The following is a 25,948-nucleotide window of genomic DNA, read 5'->3' on the forward strand; positions in this document are numbered from 1 at the left end:
AAAACCGTAAGAGGCTGTTAACTTTTGAGTTTCGTGGCACTCACGAAGTGGATGGTGACCCTAGGATCCTGAGGGTTATGGTGTACAAATCTAGCCATTTTCCTGTCCATGGCGTCACCTTACATTCCTAGAGGAAGGCCCAGCAGAGGGTGTTTGAAACTGAAAGATGAGAGGGGCAGGCCTGGGGCTGTTCCCAAGTATTAATGCCGCAAGCCTACACCTTTTTAAAAAACAAAAATTTTTATTTAATCAAAGCTATGTGTTATATATTAGAGGAAATTTTGAGAGACTTTGACCAAAAAAGAGCAGCCCTCCATCCCAGCCTCCTCACACCGCCAGAGGCGCCACTCAGCCTTTCAGGTTGCTGTGTCTACTGTTTTCTTGTTTTTTTTTTTTTTTTCCTCTCTCTCTGTCTCTCTCAATGCTGTTCTTAATTTCTGAGGTTTAGAAATGAATTTCTACAGCGGAAGAGGGAAGCTGAGAATTAGGCTTCCTTACCCTGTGGTCCCAGCACACGGCCATGCCCTCGTGCCCGGCCCTTCCTTCTGAGGCTCCTGGGGTGGTGTGCCTGGACTTGTCACCTGGGTGGGGCTGTGTCAGCGTCACTGCCGCTGAGTCACCATGTGCACTGTGCCTGTCATCCCTTTCTGGGACGGCATGTCGCTTTCCTTGGTGTCACCAATCATCTCCCTTAGACGTCTGTGAACCACCCACTCCCTCCCTCCCCACCAGACAGGTTACCGGAGCGGGCGTGTCTGGAGGAGCAGGCAGAGCAGGTGCTGTACACCTCGTGTCCTCTGGGACCCATCCCTTCTAGGCCCCTCCTGAGGACACCCCCTCCTGCCGGGCTCCCCCCAAGCGCAGCCCCCTTCCCAAACCCACGTTTGCCTCACTGTCTTCCTTGTCCGGTAGAGCACACCCCTCAGCACTTCTCTGTGTGAATGAGCCTGGCAGGGACCTACTTGAGATCTGCATGTCTGGATACCGCTGCCTTCTGGCCTCTCTCTGGATGAAGGGTGGAGGGTGGAGGTGGAAGCCACTTCCTCGCAGGCTTTGGGGGAATTTGCTCTCCTCTCTTACAGTGTCCAGCATTGCTCCTGAGAGATTCGCTGCCATGTGACTCTAGGCCTGTGTTTGCACCTTTTCGTTCCTTCCCCAACACCTCTGCCCTGAGTGTGGTGGTGACATGTCTTTTCCTCATCTTGCTGGAGCAGTCTGTGGGACCCTGCGGTCTGCAAAACTCAAGGTTTTCATCTCTAAGATTTTTCTGTGGGAAATGTCCTGAGAATTAAATTCCCTGCCATATTTGTTTCCGGAGTGCCTACTAGAAGGCGGGCTTCCTGGATAGCCCCTTATTTCTGACCTTATCTTTGCATTGCTATAAAGGAACACCCTGGCTTGGGTAATTTATAAAGGAAAGAGGTGTATTTGGCTCAGGGTTTAGCAGGCTGTACGAGCATGGCTGCAGCATCTGCTCAGCTTCTGGGGAGGCTTCAGGAAGCTTTTCCTTATGGTGAGAGGCACGGGGAGCCGGCGTGTCACGTGGCGAGAGAGGGAGCAAGAGGGGAGGGGTGCCACGCTCCTTACACCACCAGCTCTGTCCTGAACTAACAGAGCAAGAGCTCACTCACTACCACAGGGAAGGGACCAAGCCATTGGTGAGGGAACCACCTCCATGACCCAGACGCCTCCCACCAGGCCCCACTGCCAACACCAGGTGTCACATTCCACCATGAGATTGAGAGGGCACGGACGTTCAAACTGTATCACTGTCCTTGTACTCAGCAAGTGCCACGTGTAAGACCTTGCTGTAACCTCGTGCATCCCTGGAGGGCAGTGTCCTCAGCCAGGTGGAGTCCAGGTTCTTCCAGAAATGCAGAAATGGTGAACCTGCCTGCTCTGCTGCAGAAACCAAGCTCGTTAATCGGCCAGTAGTGAACCTTGCACCACCTGGTTGAGCTGACGCTTCTGTGGGCAGCAGAAGGAGATATGAGCTCTGCGGCTGCTCCAGCCACAGGAGTGTTCCCCCTGCCCCCTGTGGGCTCCATGTGATCTGTGACTCCATGTGGGGGCAACAAGCCAGCTTCTACGCCTGCTGCTGGAGCAAGGAGAGTAGATGGCCTCTGCCCGTGCGATGGGACCCTGGCCACCTGGGGAAGCAGGGGCATGTCAAGGCCATTCCTGCTGACAATGGGGGTCAGAGCGTGGCGTTGGTCATCTTGCCTCACTCTGCAGTGACAGGCCCCTTCTCAGCAGAAGGGAGCATCTGCCCGTCAGTGCACAGTGACCCTGGCTCTCTCGCAGAGGCCCCTGGGGTCTGCAGCCTCCTTGAGAGCGATCCCACATGGGAGCCAGAAGTGAGCGCACAGTCCTGGGGCGCCCGCCCCGTCCAAGCCCAGCTATACTTGGGGCTTAGCCTAGCCTGTCTGTGGGGCCACTCGAGTTCGTGGCAGCACCTCCCAAACTCTCTGTGCTGAAGGCCAGTTTAGATTTTCTCCCAGTTCATTTCAGACTGATAAGCTTTGATCAAGTACGGTAATGGTGGCGTGGCAAGGATGCAGTGTGCGGCCAGTTTCTTAGCACCTCCCTCGGTTTCTGCACATACATCCTTGAGGGCCATGATCAAACAAGCTGTGAGACGCCAGAGCCCCGGACCCCACCTTTAGGAGCCCACCTTTAGGACCCCACCTTTAGGAGCCCACCTTTAGGAGCCCCCATTTGGTGCCGGAAGAGATGGGGTCTGCCTGGATTCCCCCCGAGTCTTGGTCGTCAGGCCTGGCGGTTGCACCCCATGTTCCTGAGCCCTCTTCTGGCCCCGTGCCACCCCGTTCTTCTGGGACTGTCACAGGAGCTGGCTCTGCCTGCCCCTACTCCTGCTTCCTTCCGATCCACCTTCCAGAATGCAGCCAGAGAGAGCTTTCTAGAATGTGCGCTTGATCCCTTCATGCTTCTGCCTGTAGCCCTTCAGCAGCCAGCTCTGCCGTGGGACCATGGGCACATGCCCGCTGCTACCTGGCTGCTTACCTGCCCGGCCTTAGTCCCTGCACCGCCCCGCCCTGCTGTCTCTGGCCTGCAACCCAAACTGACTCCTGCCTCCGACCCCACAGGACATGAGCTGCCTCCTTGCCTGGGTCCTGCTTCTCCCCAGTGCAAGTGACCTTTCTTCCTCTTCCCTGGCCGTGTCGGGAGTCCTGTCCTGGCTCCTGACCTGTCATTGTCTGCCACGGTTGCTGTGCCTTGTCCCGGGGGAGGCTGTGATGGCCCCACCTTGTACAGCAGGTTGGGAGGTGCAGGTTCCTGCTCCCACATCACATTGGCTTGAAGGCGGGCTGTTTGCTGGGGATGCAGGAAACTCCCGAGTGTCCGCGGAAACGCCATGTGATCTAAATGGCACCTTGAAACATAAACCGAGCCATTGGATTTCAGTTTGAACCAAGGCCTTGAACTCCCTGGGGTGGACATGGAGTTCATCTGGAGATTTCAGCCTCACCGAAGGGCTCACTTGGATGTGAGCTCATGACAGAACGGCCACCACCGTCTCAGGGAGCCAAGTGTGCTCATTGAGATATGGAAAAAAATGAACTCCAAAAATTGAAGTAGGCAAATGTTTAGGCGACGCCTGTAAAATGTTACAGCCTATCCACTTCATTCAGTGTTCAACTTTGTATTCATATAAACTTGGTAACATTTGAGCATAAATTGTGGATTAGAATTTGTTTTCTCAGCGGTTCCCAAGTGTGCACAGGGACATCTTAGAAACCATAGCCAGTTTTCAGTTAAATGAATTACTTGCAGCTGATAATTCCAAAGCAAAACTATACAGCTCTTTCCATGTTTTTATAAGGAAAAATAGACTTAGTGTGGAGTCTGGCTGCATTTTAATATGCTTGGGGCCGGGCCTCTGAAGTATTGGGGACAAGGACTGAGAGGAACGTGAGCCAGCCCTGCGGAGGCAGCCCCAGTACCAGAGCGGGAGGCTGATTCCAAGGATTTGCCAGCCCCATGTGAAAGGGCCGCCTGTGGGTGCTGGTTTTGATTTTCATTCCTAATGCCATTGTGAAATTCTGGGTGATTCCAGCTGTGCAGCAGAGTTGACATACTGCTTAAGATGGGACTGTGGCTTTTCGACATTCGTTTTTAGGACTGTCGTCTGTCCCCTGTGGGAACTTGGCAGGTCCCTTCTGGCTGGGACTTACCGGCGGCTCCTGGAACCTTTGCCTGGAGCTCTCCCTTGTTGGCTGTCAGGAAACAGGAGGGCCGTGGAGCTTCGGCGGTGACACTTGTGGTGTGGCCCTGTGCCTGCGCGAGGCAGCTTTGCCATACGTCATGCCAATACTTCATTGATCCAGCAGCGGCTTCGGGCTGGCAGCACGATCAATACAGCCCCGGGCATCCTCGCGAGCTCCAAACATCCTTCCGTGGGCTGTCTCTCTCTCCCTCTCTCCCTTCCTTCCAGAGTAGAAATTCTCTTGACTGGGTGAAGGTTGGCATTTCAACCTCAGGACTTAATACCCTTTCTCATGGGCCCGGAGCAGGTCCTCTGTGTCCACTCCAGTTATTCCAGAAGGTGCCCTGCCCATGCCTCCCTCATAAGAAAGCTGCCTGCCTGTGGGGCAGAGGGCAGGGGACTTTGCTGGCGTCTCTCCCCTTGCACGTTTCTGCCTGTGAATTAGTCTTGCCATTAAAGAAAAAAATTACACCCCCATTCAAATCATTAATTGAAAAGCCCTTATTATCCCATTGGTGGTGTTTGATATCTAAGGCAGATAAACTCAGAGAAGCTCATCCGCTCAGTCCCTGAAGAAATGTGATTACATCCTGGGTCTTATTAAAACATCTCCCTCTCAGCTGTCACAGTTTCCCACTTTGCAGCCTTTTCAGGACACGCGAAAGAATCTCGTATGGAAACAAATGACGCCGGCCTGAGGGTGGGCCGGGGCGGAAGGAAGGCGGGTTCTGCTGGAGCACCGCTGGTTGGTAGCCCACCGCCCCTCGCCAGCTCCTGGCCAGGACAGGCCTCACTCAGGGCTGGATCAGCCAGTGTTTACAGGCAGCGAAACTTGGAAAGACAGAGTCACTTTTGTGTGCAGCTAGGGCTGAGAGTGCCTGAGCTTTTTATGTAAACCTTGGGTGTAAAAGGAATCAAAAAGCAACTGGCAGCCTGGGAGTGTCCTGTGGGACCCTCCCTGCCCCACCCGCCCACGAGGCTGCATCCTCTTGTCAAACCTGGGGTCAGCCAGCTTCACTACCAAACCCCTGGACTTTGTTTGCAGAAAGAATTCCTTGTGCTGTGTGGCTGGCATCCTTTCTGCTCAGGTCCTGGGTTTCTGATGTGACAACCGAGCACCCCCAAATTGAGATGGGGGGTTCAGCAGGGAGACAGCCTCCAGGGTCCTCTGCCTGGCAGGGCATGTTGCACCACAGGGGAGGCTGATACAGAGTTTCCCTGCCCGGCTCTCCCGGAGCCTTGGCTGATTCCAGCCTGGGCTGTGCCTTTGCCCACCACCTCCATGCCTGAAGGGCTGGCCACTTACCCGCTCCCTCAGGCCTCAGCCAGCCTCATCGGGACCCCTCTTGCACCTGTGGCCAGACTCAGACCCCCGCCCCAGTCCCCAGCTGGGAAGGGGACACTGGCTGTGGCTCTGCTGCCGAGTGTCTTCCTCAGGGATAAGCAGGATGGGGCCTCTTCCCTGACAAGAGTGGTGCAGAGCCCACCTGTGGGCAGCCGGCCTTCCCAGAACCCCCTGGCAGGCCGGCGCAGGGCTCGGCACTGCTTCCCGTCATCCCAGCTAATCCCACGGTCCTTCGATGAGGGTCTGCGGTGGGTCCATTTCCTTCTTCGCTGATTCCTCCATTTAGCAGCCACGTATCGAGCACAGGTCCTGGACCAGGTGACACTCTGGGCATGGAGGTCCCAGGCATTGTGGTCCTGGCAGGGAGGATGGAGTGAGAGTGAACCAGAAAATAAGCACAAGCACAGCCTGGGGTTCACGCGAGAAGGCAGCAGTCGGGGTGGGGGGAGAGGCGGGGTGGTCAACACTTGGTGCCTTGGGCACTGCAGAGAGTTCCACTCGGGGGGCGCAGGTGCCAGAGCCAGGCCCTGGATGATGGCAGTAGTGGGGCATGGCCCAAGGCAAGGATGAGGGGCCTCGAGGCCGGGTCCCACAGGGCTGGTAGCCATGGTGGGGAGGAGTTGAAGGTGATTCTGCAATACTTTGGCTTCTAAATCGCCCAGAGATCCTGGTGCCTAGATTAGTACTTGTTGAAGGAATGAAAGTTGAGGGGAAGTGACCAAAAAGCTCTAGGCAGGGCATGTATGGAGAGTGCTGTGTTCATTCGCCCAGCGCTTGTTCAGTGAGCACGCGCCACGTGCCAGGACCACCCGGACACACGTCGTGAGGTCACTGTGGCCGAGTAGATGGGCCAGGGACACCGGTTGAGGAGGCAGTGCTAGTTGCTCGGGTAGGAGTTTGCAGATTCCAGGGAGAGGGCAGTGGAAAAGGAAAGGAATGAGTGGCTGAGGTTCCCAGAACCTCACGTACGGAGGGAAGTGAGGCACGGTGGTGTGGAAGGCCTTGGGTACTCGGGGGCCAAGGCCCAGGCTCCCTCCACCACGTCCCCTGAGGCCTCCCAGTGCCAGCTGCGGTGGGGGCCCTTGCCCACTGTCTGCCCACCTGCCCTCTTCAGCCTCCTAGGAGCAGTGAGGGTCCTGGCCCCCACCCCAGGTCCCCACAGCCCCTTTGGTGGACTTGGCTACTTGGCGTTGGCCCCAGGATTCAGCCGGTCTCCCCCCAACCTCGAGCTCCTGGGGCTGGCTACCACCGACCTGGGTGGTCTCTCCTACAGCACCCAGCTCCACGCTTCGACCAAAGCTGTAGGACGTTGGGAGGAGTAAGTTGGTTGTCCTCAGTTTGTGTGTGAAATAACAGTGTAAATGTGGGGTGTGAAATGCCCCGGCATCCAGCCTTCCTGGGGGAGGCTTGTTTCAGTGATGGCCGGACCCGGGGACGGGGGACCAGGAGGTGAGGCTGTGGACCCAGTTCCTTGGAGCCAACCCTGGGCCATGTGGCACCAAGAGCCCGGGCAATCAGGGGTCCTGGGCTTGAGCCCCCTCGTCCCTAGGGATTCTGAGTGGCCTTTCAGCACCCACCCACCCTGAGCTTGTGCATGCCCCGTGGGACCAGGACTGCTGAGGTGAGCAAGGGCGGTGGACGTCACTGCCTGTGCCCCCAGGACACCTGTGGCCCTCAGAGCGGGAGCTGCCTCATCAGGACCCCTCTTGCACCCTGTTGCTTAGGTAGGGTGGTGGCAGATGTGTACTCGCCCCCTCTCCAGAGCCCCCAGACCTGTCCCGGTGTCCCATCTCACGGTAGGTCTCCTCCCAGTCACCCCGGGGCTGCGGGTGTCACCAGCCCATGCTGTGCAGGTGGCGAGTGTGAGCAAACCTGGCCCCGGGCCCTGGCTACGTCTTCACTCGGCGCGGGCAAAGAAGTAAAATAAGATAAAATGAAGAAAGTGGAAGCGCTTGAGGAGGTCTTCGTGTCGCCTCGTGATCCACTTCCAGTCCAGGAAGCCCTGGATCTGTAAGGTGTGTTCATTTCGTTACCGTAATTAGTTTGAGGATTTTCAGGGCAAACATGGTAGGATTTCTCAGTTCAACTTTGGGGTGTTTGTTTTTTGAGATAAAGCACACAGAAGAAGTTGCATTGATCTTTTAATTCCTCATGCAAAGAAAAAATATTTGCTCTTCTCTGATTTAGTGTGTCTGATTCTCACCGAGGCTGGAGGGGGTGGTGGAGTCCAGTCAGAGTGGACGCTGGAGCATGGTGGCATCCCGGCCCTGTCATCACTGCCCCCTCACTGCCCAAAGAGGGGACATGTACTGCCCCTTAGCGAGGAGCCGAGGACATCCTGCACCCCCCTGCACCCCTGCTTTCCTTCTTCCTTGGGGCAGCTTTCCTAGGCCTCCCTGACTGCGGGGGTGCTGGATGCCTCTGCCCAAAGCCCCACATTCTGTGCCCCTTGGAGCCCTGAAGCTGCCCCTGCCCCCAGCAGCCTCTCCACCACTGTCCCTGCAGGCCTGCCTAGCCAGCTTCACCAGCCACACTGGGCTACACCCAAGCCTGGCCCCTGAAGCAGGAGGTATCTTCATGGCTGCTTACCACTGGGGAAGAAGGGTGGGCGCAAGTGGGAAAATCGTCATGAAAATGGGCCTCCCACGAGGTTGGAGTGAGGAGTGTGGGGTCCCTGCCAGTGGGGAGTAGGGAGTGGGGAGCGGGGAGTGGGGAGCTGGGAGTGGGGAGTGGGAAGGGAACTGTCTCAGACAGGAGGTTTGCATCTCTGAAAGGGGCTGGCCCTGCCTTTGCCTCCCTCTTCAGGGCTCAGCATCTCCATCCGTGTGATGTTACTGGCACCCCCTCTCAGGGTTGTTGCAAATGCCGGAGAAACACAGATGCTCTGTGGAGTGTCATCGTCAGTGCCACTGTCACCTAATAGGATTCCTAGTCCCCCTGGTGTCCAGAGGCTCCGGCACCCATGGAGATACCTTGTGAGCCACAGTCCTCGTGGGATCGTCCAGGTAGCGGCACCTCACAGCTGTCTCATGGCCCATCACTTTGTTGAGGAAGAAGTGGCCAGAGCTACTGTTTATAAAAGCGACAGCATCTGTGCCCCAGCCTCTTTGCAGTGTGCTCTGTGCCCCCAGCTAAGGACGCACAGACCCCACCCCACGGCACTTTCGGCCTCTGGGGGACAGGGAGAACAGTGGACAGTGATGACCTGCAGGCTGGGGAGGAGCAAGCAGTAGGACACACAGACCCCACCCCAAGGCGCTCTTGGCCTCTGGGGGACAGGGAGGGCCGTGGACACTGATGACCTGCAGGCTGGGGAGAAGCGAGCAGTATGTCCTTCTGGAGAAGTGAAGCTGTGTGTCCCGGCACAGCTTCCCAGCCACCCTCCCTAGTGAACCTTGCCTCTTCCCTCCCCTCAGCTGTAGGAGGCAGGTTTTGGCAAAGGCCGTCCTTGGAGAGCCCCCTTGGTGGGTCTTAGGGTGTTTGCCAAATCTGCGTGCTTTGCAATTGACAAGCATCTTAGTCTCTCTGGGCTGGTATAACAAAATAGCATAGACAGTGGGCTTAGAAACAGCAGTCATTTATTTCTCAGATCTAGGGGGGGGGAGGCCCTAATCAAGGCACCGGCAGACCCGGCGTCTGGTGAGGGCCCGCTCCTGGTTCATAGACAGCACCCTCTGCCGTGTCCTCACACGGTGGAACAGGGAGGGGCCTCTCGGCATCTCCTTCATAGAGGAACCAATCCCTTCCCCGAGGGCTCCCGCTCATGGCCAATCACTTCCCAAAGACCCTGCTTCCTAATACTACCACCTTGGCGTGAGGATTTTAACCGATGGATTGGGGGAAACACAAACGTTCCAGCCGTAGCACGTTATTTGGCCGAAACCCAGAATACCAGGAGGCCAGCCCTCGCTCTGCAGCCGTCTCCCCTGAGGGCCCAGCCTGGATTCAGGCCTTTTGGCTTGGCCAAAGCCCTTCTGAGTCCCACCCTGAGCCTTTGCGGGAGGGTGACGTCATGTGCTTTATTGCTTTGTTTATGTGCTTCAGTCACCGTTCCGCTCCTGCAGCGACCAGTCAGGCACAGAACACTGAGGCCGCCAAAGACTGGCCCTTGGTTCCAGTTGCCCCCACGGAACTGTGTCTGGGGCCCAGTTGCCGAGGAAGTACCTCAGAGGACACCACTGACACAAGCCACAGGTGCTGACGTGGCCGCACCTCCCAGGGCTCCTTAGCAGGTCTGCACCTTGAGACAGGTGTTCACCCAAACATGAGCCGTGGAGGGCTCCCTGCTGGGTAGGCCCGGGGTCTGCATTGTCAGGGGCTGGTCGGGGCGGCCTCAAAGGGGCTGTGGTCTCCACCCAGCTCCTGCCTTCCCTCCTGTACATTGAGCAGAGCACCTCCAGGGGGCTTTGGGTCGGCTCCCCCTCCTGTGTTCTCATGAGAGGCTGCTCGAGCGTGGCCCGCTGGGACAGGAGAGGGACCACCATTCCTGGGTGAGTCTACGACACTCACCTTCCAAGCCCCCTGCTTCCAGCCACTTAGGAGGAGGTGCGGTGTCCTGGCCGGGGAGGTTGTTAGCGTCTGCCCAGGGCGCCTGGGCTGAGCTGCGCTCGCTAAGACCCAAGTTCAGGAGTGGCGGCAGGAGAAGCCCCGCTCTCACTGCCTCACCGCCCTGCTTATGTCTCCAGATAATCCCGTTGTAATAAACTTAATTCCTGCCAGTCCGTGAGAACCAGCCTGTGGACCTGTTGCAAAGTCCGCATCATGTGACTGCTCCTATTACACTGTCAGTCTTGATTAGGGTCCCACTCTGAAATGTCAAGCTGTGGTCTTGTCTGCACTCCCTGATTCATTCATATCTTTTTATAATCATTATCAGATGACACCTCTGTCACTTTGGAGATGTGTAGCTAGGAGCGCTGGTGACACCCACAGTGAAGCCCAGCAATTTTTGAAGTGATTTCTCCTCATTGGGAGCCACAGACCTAATGTTGAGCAAAAATTGAGCTGTGCGTATTTAGAAATCAATTGAAAACATCACATTGCTCAGGCTCTGAATGTGCGCGTGCTGAGTCTGCCTATTCTTCTCGGTGGCCCAGGCCGCTCCGCTTATTTTAAGATAGATCTCATCGGTTGTGAAAATGCTACTGTGGGCCGGGCGTGGTGGCTCACGCCTGTAATCCCAGCACTTTGGGAGGCCGAGGCGGGCGGATCACGAGGTCAGGAGATCGAGACCACAGTGAAACCCCGTCTCTACTAAAAATACAAAAAATTAGCCGGGTGTGGTGGCGGGCGCCTGTAGTCCCAGCTACTGGGGAGGCTGAGGTAGGAGAATGGTGTGAACCCAGGAGGCAGAACTTGCATTGAGATCGTGCCACTGCACTCCAGCCTGGGTGACAGAGTGAGACTCAGTCTCAAAAAAAAAAAAAAAAAAAAAAAGAAAGAAAGAAAATGCTACTGTGTGGCGCCCATTTCAGGAGACAAGGCTCGTTTATCCGGAAGCTGGCCTTGCTTGGCAGCCAGCCAGGCCTGCAGGGGATGCCTGCCCCTGCCTTCCCTCCTTCTGCAGGCCCTGAAAGCCTGGCCCTGGCGGCTTGGGCCTGGGGGCTGTCCCTGGGGCTCAGTTGCTGCCCTGGCTTCTGCAGCCTGTGAGCATTCCCCATGCTGGGGCGGCTTATCACAAAGTGCAACTTGCCCCTACCCCAAAAAAACCTGCCTCCCACAATCGGCAGCACACAGCCTTGGGCAGGTGCCGGAGTTGGAGGGGTCTGGCATACAGACTCCGGAGCCCTGACTCTAGGACCGCTCTGGCTTGTTAGCATGTATGTTAGTCCATTTTCGTACTGCTTTAAAGAAATACCCGAGACTGGGTAATTTATAAAGAAAAAGAGGTTTAATGGACTCACAGTTCCACGTGGCTGGGGAGGCCTCACAGTCATGGAGGACGGCGAAGGAGGAGCAAAGTCACATGTTACATGGTGGCAGGCAAGCGAGCATGTGCAGGGGAACTGCCCTTTATAAAACCATCAGATCTTGTGAGACTTACCATCACGGGAACAGCATGGGAAAAACCCACCTCCGTGATTCAGTGACCTCCCGCCGGGCCCCTCCCATGACATGTGGGGATTGTGGGAGCTACAATTCAAGATGAGATTTGGGTGGGGACACAGCCAAACCATATTAGCCTGCAACCTTGATCAGGTCACTCTGTCCTTCCTCGCCCAGTCCCAGAAGCAGACAGGTTCCCATCGGTAGCCCTGAGAGTTGCCACCGTGCTTTTTGCCTTCCCCTTACGCACGCATTTATAATCCTCGGACCAGCTCTCCCACAGAGGGCAGTTGTCCCCAGATCAGAGCTGAACTTGCTTGGAGCCACACAGCTGGTATGTGGCACTGTGAGTGGAACCCAGGGCAGCCGACTCCACATCTGGGCTTCCAGCTTCGTCGGCTGCCCTGACTTTCCTCCATGCCTTCCGGAAGGCCCTCCCAGCTGCCTCACTCTGAAGCAGGGCACCATGATTCTGTAAGGAAATGAGATTTGAGCCACACGCCTGTTTGTGCCACACACCTGCTCTTTCCTACGTTGCTTGTAGTGTTTTCCTAGAAAGGTGGGAAGAAGGAAGAAGGGAAGGAGAGAAGGAGGGAGAGAACAAAGAAGGAAATGACGTGGCTAATGTCTTAAACACTACAGTTTTTAATATCAAATTCCACTAGTTCCAAAATAGAGCTTAGCTGGATAATATTCTGAGTTGTGGCTGGAATTTCTGTTCTACCAAATGGTTGTCTGGCATGAAGCGTATTTGGATTTTTATGGATCAATTTTATCAGTAACAGTGCTAATTGGACATAAGCAACATCAGCCTCCTGTGTGCTGGGCCCACTAGTAGGCACTGAGAATTCTTCCCACATCTGCCCCAGCTCTGGCCCCTGTGGCTCTTTGCCAAGGTCAGCTCCTCATAGGACTAGCTCCCTCCAGGTTCCCAGTAGGAAGATGGGACCTGTGGAGCCTACTTTCAAGCCTACCCCAGAAGCTGTTTACTTTCCATCCATCCACCCACCCACCCATCCACCCACCCATCCACCCACCCACCCATCCATCCACCCATCCACCCACCCACCAACCCACCCATCCACCCACCCATCCATCCACTCACCCACCCATTCTTCCATCCACCCATCCACCCACCCACCAACCCACCCACCCACCAACCCACCCATCCACCCACCCATCCATCCACCCACCCATCCATCCACCCACCCATCCATCCACCCACCCACCCATTCTTCCATCCATCCATCCACCCACACACCCATCCATTCACCCATCATCCATCCATCTGCACACCCATCCATCCACCCACACACCCATCCACCCACACACCCACCCACCCACCCATCATCCATCCATCCATCCACCCACCCACCCATCCACCCACACACCCATCCATCCACCAACCCATCCACCCACCCACCCATCCATCCACCCACACACCCATCCACCCACCCACACACCCACCCATCCACCCACCCACCCACCCATCCACCCACCCACCCATTCATCCACCCACCCACCTATTCACCAACCCATCCATCCATTCACCCACCCACCCATCCATTCACCCACCCACCCATCCATTCACCCACCCACCCATGCATCCACCCACCCACCTATTCACCAACCCATCCATCTATTCACCCACCCACCCATCCATTCACCCACCCACCCACCCATTCATCCACCCACCCATTCATCCACCCACACACCCATCCATTCAGCCACACACCCATCCATCCATTCACCCACCCACCCACCCACACACCCATCCACCCACCCACCCATCCATTCACCCACCCATCCATCCACCCACACACCCATCCACCCACCCACACACCCATCCATCCACCCACACACCCATCCATCCACCCACACACCCACCCATTCACCCACCAACCCATCCATCCATTCACCCACCCACCCATTCACCAACCCATCCATTCACCCACACACCCATTCATCCACCAACCCATCCATCCACCCACCCACCCATCCACTCACCCACCCACCCATCCATTCACCCACCCACCCATCCATTCACCCACCAACCCATCCATCCATTCACTCACCCACCCATTCACCAACCCATCCATTCACCCACCCACCCATCCATCCATTCACCCACCCACCCATTCACCAACCCATCCATCCACCCACCCACCCATTCTTCCATCCATCCATCCACCCACCCACCCATCCACCCACCCACCCACCCAACCATCCACCCACCCACCCATCCACCCACCCACCCATTCTTCCATCCATCCATCCACCCACTAACCCACCCATCCACCAACCCACCCATCCATTCACCCACCCACCCATTCATCCACCAACCCATCCATCCATTCACCCACCCACCCACCCACCCATCCACCCATCCATTCACCTACCCACCCACCCACGCATCCACCCCATCCACCCACCCATTCTTCCATCCATCCACCCACACACCCATCCACCCACCCACCCACCCATTCATCCACCAACCCATCCATCCATTCACCCACCCACCCATTCACCAACCCATCCATTCACCCACCCACCCATCCATTCACCCACCCACCCACCCATCCACCCATCCATTCACCTACCCACCCACCCACGCATCCACCCCATCCACCCACCCATTCTTCCATCCATCCACCCACCCATCCATTCAGCCACCCACCCACCCATCCATCCACCCACCCACCCATTCTTCCATCCATCCACCCATCCACCCATTCTTCCATCCATCCAGCCACCCACCCACCCATCCATTCACACACCCACCCACCCATCCATTCACCCACTATGCATCCATCCACCTACCCATCCATCCATCCACCCACCCATCTATCCACCTACCTATTCACCTACCCATCCATCCACCCACCCATCCATCCACCCATCATCCATCCATCTGCACATCCATCCATTCACCTGCCCACCATCCATCCATCCATCCATCTACTCACCCACCTATCTATCCACCCACCCCCATCCATCTACCCATCCCCCATTCATGTATCCACCCACTCACCCACCCACCCACCCCATCCATTTATCCACACATATGTATACCACCCACCCCCCATTCATCTATCTATCCACCCACCCACCCACTCATCCATCCATCCTCCTACCCTCCCATCCACCCATCCATTCATCCATCCATCCGTCCATCCACCCATCCACCCACCCACCCACCCACCCGACCACCCACCATTCAGCATTTATTTGGACACATACTCTGTTGCTCTCAGTCAAGCACTGTGGAGTTCTGAGCCTTTGCCCTCAGAGGAGGCAGACTCTGGTCCTGTGAGGGCCTGCTGGAATCATGCACAGGCCTTGAAGGTGACTGCCTGGTGGAGACATTAAGAACCACCCAACTCCCCAGAAGAAGGTGCTGGGAAGAGAGTGCCCCACCTAAGCCTTGGCCTCAAAAGGACCTTTTCTCCTGGAAGCCCCCGTCTCTCTCTCTCCCAGAAGGGGAATCATCCAGGTGGATCGGTACCCTGGAGCCACACCTGTCCCCACCTCTGCCCTTAAGGGTTTGAGCCAGACTCAGTGGAGCAGACTCTGAGGTCTACAGATCGATGGAGACCTGACAGCAACTTTTGTGCCTGTAAGTCCATAAATCTCTGGCCTGAGTACTTGGCAGTGACCCTTTAACATTCCTGAAAACGAAGAAAAGGTGTCCCAACAGCAGAGGATTTGCAGCCAGGATTTTACTGGAATTAGGAAGCAGAAGCCCTGCCGCGCTGGCTAGCTAATGAGTTTTGAACCGCTTCCAGGAATAAGCGTGAGTTTAGAATATCACCATCAGTGCAGTGGCCCTACACCTTCCGGGGAATGGTGCTCCACCTCGAATGATACTTAGGCACTGCCTCACGTGCAGAAAGCCTGTGACTGAACAACAGAAGCTGGTTCCTGGGAAATGCAGAGTTCTTTCCAGTGGGCAGCCCTGCCTGCAGGGTCCCCCGAGCTCTCTGATGGACACCCAGCAGCCCTGCATGCACCGTGTGCACCCAGCTGACCCTAAGCTCTCTGACGGGTGCCTAGTAGCTCTGCATGCATCGCGTGCACCCAGCTGAGCTGTTGATGCTCCAAGGTCCTGTCAGAGGCAGCTGTTTGAGCATTGGTCCCTGGAGTTGCCAGAGGTGCGTGAGGAGGGCTGGGCCGGGGGGGTGAAGGTTGACAACTACAGCCCTCCGCTTCTCCTGCAGAGATAGAAACACCGGAAACACGTGGAGAGGTGTCCACTTACGGCGGGCCTGCTGCCTTCTTCTCCTCCAGCATCCTGTGTCCTGCTGGGCTGGCCGTGGTGCCTGGCCACACTCCGAATCAAGCCGTTAGTTGGTGATGTCCAAAGGCCCCTCCTCCAGCACTCTGCACCCCTGGTTCAGCCCGATGTCCCTGGACGGTGTCAGGGGATCCTGTACCTGAAGACATGGGAGACAAACCATTCCCAAACACCAGGGAGAGGGTGTCCCAAAATATCACTGTCTCTCTAGAGAGAGGAACCCCTGCACACACCCCTCCTGAGCCACCGTGCTCACTTCTCATCGCTGTCAGAGCCGTGCACTTGGGCTGCCAAGACCTGTGAGGACCAGCGGGTTTCTAGTGGCTGCAGCTGCCCGTTTCCCTTTCCAGAGCTCCTCTCTCCCAGAGGACGGTGTCCAACCTGAAAGGTCCTTTGTGTTTGGAAAGGGCCCTTTTCTGGCACAGGCTGCAGCATAAAGATGAAGAAGTGAGACCACTTCTACCATACTCCAGAACCCACCAGCCCCACTTTGGGGGGCCCTGAGGCCTTGGGACGCCACGTAAGGCGGTCTGTGTGACTGCACCAGCGTCCCTCCTTGGCCCCTGTGCTTACTGAGCCCTGTCTGCCTGGCGTGCACACAGTATACACGCACACACGCGCATGCACTCAGGGGCTGTCCAGAGTCAGTGCCCACCACCTGGAGGCGCGTCGGTGTTACTGTCTCCAGTCAGCACTGGCGGGACTGGGTGCAGCCCGTGAAGGTGCCTGCTGGCTGAGATCCTGGGACTGGGTGCAGCCCGTGAAGGTGCCTGCTGGCTGAGATCCTGGGACTGGGTGCAGCCCGTGAAGGTGCCTGCTTGCTGAGATCCTGGGTCTTGGGGTCTGGAGGCGGCTGAGCTGTTTGGTGCTGCTGGACCAGAGCCATGTAGATGTTGATTGTAATCGGAACTACCTTGGTAATGGTGGCAGACGTTAATAAGCACGTACCACGTGCCGGCTGCAGCGTTTTTCTGTGCATCTCCCCTTATTCTCACAGCAGCCTGGCAAGGGCAGGGCTGTTCACACCTGTTTACATCTGGGGAAGGTGAGGTGCCAGGAGGTGGATGAGCTACACCTAGCCCCGGATCCCCGCCTGCGTCTTCTGCCAAAGGTTGGCCCAGGTGGATTGGGAAGGTGCTGGTTCCTCTGTGGAGAGGCTCGGTGTCATCCTTTACGTGCCCAGGTGACTGCCAGGGCCGTTTTCTCAGGGAGTGACCCATCTGGCTGGTGTTGCAGGGAGTCAAGAGGCCGCTGCTCTGTGGAAGGAGGACCCTGAGTGGAGAGGTCCTCGGCCCAGAGTCCTTAGCCAGCACCTTTGACCTCTTAGGACTGTCATCACAGGTGTGACAACCAGAAATGCCCCAACTGAGAATCATTGACTGAGGGTCACTAGCGTGAAAGGTTAAATTGCCTTTAAGACATGATATTACAAAAGCATCGTCATATGAAGTGGTGATCAAATAATACGCAGCCAGAAGGCAGGGAAAGGGCTGTCCTGGAGGCATGCTAGGCAGTTCATTAGGAGAGGTATTCTTGTTTTAGAGTTTTTTATGTTTATGGTATTTGCCAGCTTGTAAATTTCATAGTTTGTTCTGATTTTTTTCTAAGTAAGCACCTACCGGCACTCCCAGTTTTGAACTCATGTCTTACGTTCTTTTTCTTTCTAAGACAGGGTTTCCACATTGTGTAACCTTCAGGGCTTACGCAGCCTGGGTCGGCCTCAGCCCATTTGAGAGTCAACGAAGTGGATTATCTGAAAAGTAGGGGTTGACTAGGAGGCCGCGGTGTGGGGACGCACTGGATTGCTGGCCTGTCCCATGCTGTTCCTTAAAGCAGGGGTTGACTGGGGGCTGCGGCACAGAGATGCACTGGATTGCTGGCCTGTTCCGTGCTGTCCCTTAAAGCAGGGGTTGACTGGGGGCCGCGGCATGGGGATGCACTGGATTGCTGGCCTGTCCCATGCTGTTCCTTAAAGCAGGGGTTGACTGGGGGCCGTGGCGTGGGGATGTACTGGATTGCTGGTCTGTTTGTGCTGTCCCTTAAAACAGGTTGACTGGGGGCCGCGGCGCGGGGATGTACTGGATTGTTGGTCTGTTTGTGCTGTCCCTTAAAACGGGTTGACTGGGGGCCGCGGCGCGGGGATGCACTGGATTGCTGGCCTGTTCCCTGCCGTCCCTTTCACCCAGGGCTCCTCGCTGTGTTCTCATGCTGCTGGCTTCCCTGATAACCTCCAAACCCGTTCACGCTAGTCCTTGGGTGGAATTGTTAAAAGGGTTGATGAACTCTCTCTCTCCCCAGCTCAGAGTCCTGCCATCAGGTTGAAGCCTTTGATTACAGTTGCTAGATAGAATTGATGAAGAGACAGCAGAAGAGACGTTAGAAAAAAATCTATAAGCTTTATTCCTGAAGAGAGAAAGCCCAGGCCCGTGGCTCCTTTGGGCCAGGCCAAGAAAGCGTTGGCAACTGTTATCTCTAATGTCCTCACCACCCATGGCACAACTCAATCTCCACCCCAGGCAGCCGGCACCGATGCCGCTCTGTAATCATCCAGAGATAATCAAATTGGATTAGCTTTCAGAGTGGGCTGCAGGAATTGATTTAGACTGTGTTACAGGACAGGCAGCGAGATGGTTCTTCCTGATATGTGGTCCGTGACTCGGTGGCCCTTTCTTGATGGGGCGGTGGGAAGGCTTTGCCTGCCGGGACACAGGAGGTCTCCTCATCTGGAGGATGGGACGCCAGGGCTGGGGGATCTTCCCACAGACCTTGTTCCCTCCTCTGTCGTCTAGCTGCAGAGGCGGCTCTGACACAGGTCAAGGGGCTAGGAGAGGGCTGTCTGCCCACCCGGAAACCTCCACCCTTTTGGATGACACACATTCATTCATTAATTCACCCGTTCATTTGAAAAATACCACAGCCCACCGGCTGGCCCGTGAGAGTGGCAGTTACATGGAGATTGCACTGACATGGTTGGGGAGAGTGGGAAGACACAGCGTCGGGTGAGAGGGAAGGGCCGCTGCGCAGAAGGAAGGCAGCCAGCCGCCCAGCCTGAGTCCAGAAGGGCGAGGGAGGAGCAGCGGCTCCAGCCAGGTCGGGCCTCGGCGGGTGGCAGGCACTGTCCGTCACGGGGCCAACAAGGAGACAGGGAGGGCTCCGCCACCTGCAGAGGACTAAGGAGCAACACTAAACCAACTCAGAGTCGGTCTGCTTTTGCTATAAGCAGTTGCCAAGCACATGGAATGCCAGAGATTAAATATTCCTCCCTGTAAAAGGCGTTTTGTTCTCGTAAAAACCATTTCTGTGACTCCTGTTACCTTTTAATAATAGATGTGTAAGGCTCAAGTGGGTGTGTTTTGCTGACTTGATCTTGAGTGGATCCTGCTGCCGGCCTGGTATATACCACGTGGTGGTCTGTCGGAGGGCTCCCCAGGGGGCTGCGGTCCTCCAACACACATACCTTCTGCACCCACCTCCTGGGACCCAGGGGTCACACATAGTGCCCTCAGAGAGGCCTTGGGGCACAGGTGCGCCCTGCTGTTTCCATCCGGGCTGCATTTGGCCTTCTTCCATCCATACGTTGGTCGCACATGGAGCATTTGCTGTTTCTGGCAGTTCTGATGTGGCGGGACAGGGCCGGGCTGGGAGTGAGCCCCGCCGCAGGGCTCCTGGTCTGTCCTTAAGGGCAGGAGCAGGTCCAGCAGTGAGCACAGGTGGCCTGGCTGCACTGTCTGTGGGGAGCTGTGCCCAGTGGCCAGGAGGGAGGATGGGACTCAGAGCCAGCGGGGAGCTAGTCTGTCGGTCCTGGGCAGAGGCCGGAGGCCCGGCCTGGGGAAGGATGGGAAGTGGAGGCCACTGAGGGCTTGGCGTGAAGCTGGGACCCTCTAGTCTGTGAGGCTGTGCTGCTCCTGGGAGGGCTGGGGAAGCTCCCCACCAGGCTCCTCCTTCCTCCTAGGACAGTGCCAGGGAAGAGACTCTCACAGGCCCTTGATCCCAGAGGTGCCTCAGGGTGGGATGGAGATCAGAGTCAAAGCACAAAACAAAGCTGGTCTGAACTGATGAAAAATGAAGCATCTCAACAGAGGCAAAATAAATTTTAAAAAACCAGCCCCGAGAGGCCACCACCCCATCGGACAGGTGGGATTCCCGTGGATAAAGTGCCCCCGGCAGGTGTGCTCCTGCCATAGTGACAACGTCTGGGGAAAACCTGTCACAGAGGAGGCACCTCCCAACACAGGGACCTCTGCAGCCGCTGGACGAGGAATTCCAGAACAACCCAAAAGATGTAAAAAAAAAAAAAAAAAAACAGAAGCGGAGAAGAGAGACCATATGGCACGAGAAAAGAACAGTTGGATTTTAAAAATAGAAATCCTAAAAAGGAGGATGTGCCTAAGAGAGTTTGGTGATCTTGGTTGAGAGAACAAATGCCCACTCGGAATCGCTTGAGACCCTGGAGTTGGGTGGGTCTCAAGGGCCTGAACAGAGTCCCCTCCCTGGAGTCCCTCCCCCGGGGTTCCTTTCCTGGGGTCCCTCTCTCTTGGGCTCCTCTCCTGGGGCCCTTCTCCCAGGATTCTTCTCCTGGGGTCCCTCCCTCCCCAGGGTTCCTCTCCTGGGGTCCCTCCCTCCCCAGGGTTCCTCTCCTGGGGTCTTTCACTTGGGGATTTCTCTTGCAGTGCCTGCCTGTGCTTCAGGGACCCAGTACCTGACCCAGCCTTGCCACCTCCTGGCTGTGCTCCCGCCTAGCCACAGCTTCCCATGTGTCCCTTCATGCAGGTTCTAGGGGGCCACGGCTTCCCATGTGTCCCTTCATGCAGGTTCTAGGGGGCCATGGCTTCCCATGTGTCCCTTCATTCAGGTTGTGGGTGTGAGTGGACGAGTAGGCAGAGATAAGGGAGAGAGTAAGTGTGGGAGTGGAGGAAGGAAGCTGGCATTTGTCACTGGCCGCCAAGTGATTGGTGCCCGTTGCTGGTCCAGTCCCCTGGGGCTGGGGTCACGTGGCTCGGGGGCCCCTCCGGAGCTGCAGTCAGGGCTGGACCGCAGATGTGTCCGTGACATGTCGTGGTTGGGGGACAGGCTCTGCTGGCCTGTGGAGGTGAGCTCACGGCCCGGCGGCGGCAGGAATCACGGACGCTCACATCTGCTCCGTGGCATCCTGCGCGGCCTCCATTTATTTCCCTCAAATGGCTTTCAAAACCTTCTAAAAATAGGAGCTTAATGAGACATTTAGCAAAATGCCACACAGTATTTATCCCTGCACTTGGCTGCATTGTTAGTTCTTCCAAAGAAAAAGCTCTCCCGTGTATACAGCGTGCCACCCCCATGGCCACAGGCCAGGCTGGCTGCCGAGAAGGCTGGAGGAGGTGGGCGGGACGGAGTTGTGATGGGACCACTCCCCCGCCCAGGTGGGCAGCTTTGTGAGGACTAGTGGGGAAGGGACACGACCGAGGCCACCAGCCCTGCCCCGGGAGCTCACAGAGGCTGGAAGGATGGCAGAGCTGGCAGGGCTGCAGGAGGTACCCACAGTGGCGAGTCAGGGAGGAAGGTTCTGGAAGAAGGGGCTGGCACTGGGGCCGAGATGGCTGAGGCTCTTGGGTTTTTAGAGGCTTGTTCTTTGGAGGATGTGATGTCCTCTTGGGAAGGTTTCCTGATGATGTGTCTTACTCGTTGTGGACCGGGGTGATTGTCACCTCCACCTTAACGGGATGCCTTGGGCCTTTTGGCCTAGCCCTCATCTCTGGTCTCTCTGGGGTATGAATCCCATCCTCAGCCTCAGATGAACCCCTTCAGAGAGGAGGGGCCTCCTCTCCCATAGCAGAAACCCTACAGCACTGACTCCTCAGGGGCAGCGGGGCTGGGCCTGTGCACCAGGAGCAGATGGGCCACGGGCCGGAATTAGCCCCTCTGGTCTTACTGTTCCTGTCTATAAAATGAGTGGACTGCATTTCTCCAAGCCTGTTAGAGTCCATGAGGAAAGGATAGGGAAGGGCCCCACGCGGCACGGGGCACAGTCACTGGTGCACTGTAAACACCCCTGAGATCAGTGGCAGCCACAGTCCGGAGCACTGCCACGCCCATTCAGGCAAAGCAGGAACCAAATACTGCCAACCACAAGTCAGATTTGGAGGGCACTGGGGAGTGGGCGGCCCTCCTGGCTGCACTCACAGTGGGGTGGCGAGGGCTCCAGGCAGCTTTGAGCCGGCCTCCGAGGCCTCTGAGGCCCCCCCAGTTCATCTTTTGGACATCTCAAAAGTCCGCAAACACGTGGCCCAGGACTCACCCTGTGTGCTCCCATCTCTGCTCCAGGAGTGTCCCAGTTCCGTCTAGAACAGCTCTCGAGCCCGCGTGCACCTGAGGTGGTCTGGGTGGCCGGGCTTGCTGGGTGGCACCAGAGTCCCTGTGCCACGGTACTTCTGCCGAGCCGCCTCTGCACCTGGGTGTCTGGGCCTTCTCGCCGAGCTGTCTGCTCGTTGGCTTGCCCACCTGTGGGCCACAAGCACGTGTGCCACAGCTCCACAAGAGCCTGGCATGGGCTGGTGGGCTGCAGCGCTAGCTCAAGGCCAGTACGCGGTCTCCCCAGCCCCCTTCTGAGCCAGACCCTTCTCTGTGGGTCACCAAGTGCCCCACTCCCACCCCCAGCATCGTCCCCTGCACCCACGGGGCTCCCGTGCGTGTGACCCTCCCTTGGGACCAGATAGCTAGAGACCTCCGCCCCCACCCCCCTGCTGAATGATGGTGCCATTCTCTTCCTTCCGTGGGAACTCTGTGGCCCTCACGTGGCGTGCATGTGGCTGTGTGGCCAGCACAGAGGCCTTGTGCTTCTGCCTTAGGCACCTGGCGTGACTGACGGCCTTGCTCTTCCTGCTGTGATGCTGGGGCCGTGGGGTCTCGGAGAGGATGTGGGATCCGCTGTGGCCCCTCAGAGGCTGAGGGGCCTGTGAGCTGTGTGGGGAGCAACCCGCTCCGCTTAAAGGAAAGGGACCCAGACCTGCTGGGTTCGTGCAGATTCCTGCGAGCCTGGCTGTGCGGGCCCAGAGCCTCACCAGACTGTTGATCTGAACACACTTTTAAACGCTGCGTGGTGTGGGGTTCTGTGTGACACTCAGCGCCCACCCGTGTACTCTCCACCTTCCCGGGTGAGGCAGGCCGGCGGCTCCCTGGCGCACTCACGCAGAACCGACCTTTCCAGATCGCAGCCCCACTGCATGCCTTCCTCCTGCCCTCCCAGGCAGCAGAAAAATCAATGTGAGAATGCAGACTTGAACAACTCGGGAAATTGAATAATTTTCACAATGTATATTACAAGGAAAAAGATCATTTTGCTAGTGAATCTATGAAATCAACTTGAAAATCAATATTGCCACATGTTTAAAGGTAGCCTTGGAAGCTTGGTCCATGGCTGGGAGAGGCTCTGGTACCTGGGCTCCCTCGTGGCCCCTCTCCAGGGGGCCTCACTGGGGGTCCTGAGCACTGGGCTGTGCTGGCTGCTGAGCCAGGGCTTCTTCCTGTGGGGCTCAGGGAGGTTCCATGGGTCAGTTCCCCTGAAGGTCTTTCAGACCTGTGTGGTCACCAGTGACCTTACTCTCCTGGAAGCCCTGCGTCTGCCCTGGGGTTGAAGAAGACCCCTGGGGGAACGGAGAGCATAAAGCCACCATGCCGGCCTGTCGGGAAAGAGCAGCGTCACCCAGGGGAGGGGGAGGACCCCTTCGCGGTGTGGACGTGGCAGTGCAGCCCAGTGACCTGCACTTTTCAAGCTGATGGGGCCAGCAATGTCACCTCTGGGGTCTCAGCTTCTGAAGATAGAAGGGCCCACTGCAGAGGGCCGTGTGCATAGGAGCGTGTGCGGCCGTGGTCTGGGCCTTACTCTGCTGGTGGCAGCCCGTGTGAGGGTTCCTCTGGGCTGTCTGCCTGCCTGGACCTCACCCACTGTCCTGCGTGTATCTGACTAGAACCCAGTCCTAGGGCTCCACGGTTCTCTTTTTATTCCGAAGACCTATTGCTTCCTGGTTAAGTGCTCTGAGATAAATTGTTACTAATGTTGGGAAGCAGATCTTTTTGTCCTCAGGTTGGGTTGACCAATACAAGGTTATCTCTCAGTCATGCGTTCAAAACAATGGGTTCAAAAAACCAGACTGGGTCAGCGCAGTGGATTCCTCTTCCCTGGGTGAGAAACCACTGCAGCCTCCTACGGGGATCCCGCCCTGGCCCCTGGGGGCACCGTGTCAGATCAGCGCAAGCTCAGGGTCCCCAGGCCGAAGTGGGTTCCTCCTCTGCTTCTGGCTGGCGGGCGTCGGTGGCCGGTCATGGCATCTCAGCTGCTCCCCGCTTCCATGGGATGGTGACCCCTCAGCCCACAGGCACATTCACTAGAGAGTTTCTGGCTGGCCACAACCCCCCACGTAGCTGGTCCTGATGAGGCTGTCGCAGTTGCGCTCTCTGTCGCTTCTAAGTCCCAAAGCCACACTTAGGGCCACTCTTGGTGGCTCTCCTTGCTTATGAGATGGAACTAGTATTTACTGAGTGTGCTTGGCCCATTTATATTTGTCATCTCATTTAACTCTCGTGATGAGAAAGGTGTCGTTTTCCCATTTTACAGGCCAGGGCATGGGGCCTCTGAGAGAGAAAGCATCGGCCGCGGCTGCAGAGCAGAGGAGGGACGGGGTCCAGATGTCTGTGACCCTTCGGGGGAGACGCAGGATGCCAGGGTGGGTCACGGGAAGCTTGCTGGAAGGGAGACCCCCTGAGAGCGTTAGCTGTGGGAGAAAAGCACTCGGGCTAATTGGAACGAGGATTGACTGAATAGGACAAGAAAAGGAAAAAAAATCACAGCCGATTTCATTCTGATATTAAAGGAGGTCCGAGGCAGGCAGTTCCAGGCTGGAACAGCAGCCTCAGTGCTTTCAGAAACACAGCTTCCTTTCTGTCTTCTCTGCTGTCTGTGGCTTCCATTCTCAGAGGCACCTCGTGGCCTGAGATGGCTGCTGAAACTCCAGCCATTGCATCCATAGTCCAGCCTGGCAGCAGGAGGATAAAAGGCACCTTTCCCTGCCAAGACAGCTTCCTCTATAAGCTTCTCCTGAATTCCGCCCACTGCTTCCAAATGCACCTCATGTGCATGAACTGAGTCATGTGGCCATATCTGACTTCAAGGGAGCCCGGGAAATGCAGTATTTTAGCAGGGCTTGTGCCTCCTTTCATGAAGAAAATTAAAGTTCTATTCCTAAACACAGGGGGAGGGTGGCTGAATGGCTGTTGAGTGGTACTTGGCAGCCCCTGCCATGGTGCTCCAGGCAGAGGAAACAGCATGGGCGGTGACCCAGGGGCCAGGAGAGGCTGCAGGCAGAAAGGCGTGAGAGAAGGGGGCCCGGTCTGCCTGGGGGAGGTGGGTTCGAGGGGGAAAGAGGTAAGGAGGCGGCCATGCAGGTGGACGGGCAAGGGAAAAGGGAGGAGCTGTGGCCGTCGTGCAAGTGAAAGATGAGAGATACCACCCAGGAGTGAGCCAGGAAGCAGGTGCGTTTGCAGGATGCCTAGGAGGTGTGCCTAGAACCCGCAGGGTGTGGTGATAGACTGCAATGGCTGGGGGAGGGGGCACAGGACAAGGTCAGAGAAGAAGGAGAAGAAACTGGGGATGATGTCTGCATTTGTTTATTGGGTGACTGGCCGAGTGCTGTCGCCAGAGATCAAGGTAAAGACCCACAAGGGCAAAGGCAGCTTGACAGGGGTGACGATGAGTCCTGTGTGGAGGCGGGGAGTGGACAGAGCCTGTGGGAGGTCCGGGGACACTGGACTGGCCTGTGGCTCTGAAGGTCCGCAGAAGTCACTCTTGGGCATGGGAGGGTGGGCAGAGAGTAGGAGGAGGTGTGAGTGGCTGTGAGAGAGTAGGAGGAGATGTGAGTAGCTGTGACTGCGAGTGGATGAGGAGGGCCAGGAAGAGGGCGCGTGGCTGGCGGGAGCAGGGGAGCTCCGGGACCTCCTGGGCCTCCAGCACTGTCTCCAGGCCATGACTTCTCCTTCCTCCTGTTGAGGAACAGACATGTCCCCG

The 25,948-nt window shown here is 56.9% G+C and overlaps 1 protein-coding gene and 1 long non-coding RNA gene across 9 annotated transcripts in view; both read left to right on the forward strand.

Moving 5' to 3' along the window:
- Positions 1-25,948, forward strand: part of TBC1D22A (TBC1 domain family member 22A) — a 413,175-nt gene that overhangs the window by 367,268 nt on the left and 19,959 nt on the right. The gene's annotated exons all lie outside the window — the stretch shown is intronic.
- On the forward strand, positions 7,105-11,022 carry LOC134809736 (uncharacterized). The gene is made up of 2 exons (XR_010156182.1): positions 7,105-8,142; positions 8,379-11,022. It is a non-coding gene; the product is annotated as an uncharacterized LOC134809736 (long non-coding RNA).

Source organism: Pan troglodytes, chromosome 23, assembly GCF_028858775.2.
Source record: "Pan troglodytes isolate AG18354 chromosome 23, NHGRI_mPanTro3-v2.0_pri, whole genome shotgun sequence".
Lineage (NCBI taxonomy): Eukaryota > Metazoa > Chordata > Mammalia > Primates > Hominidae > Pan > Pan troglodytes.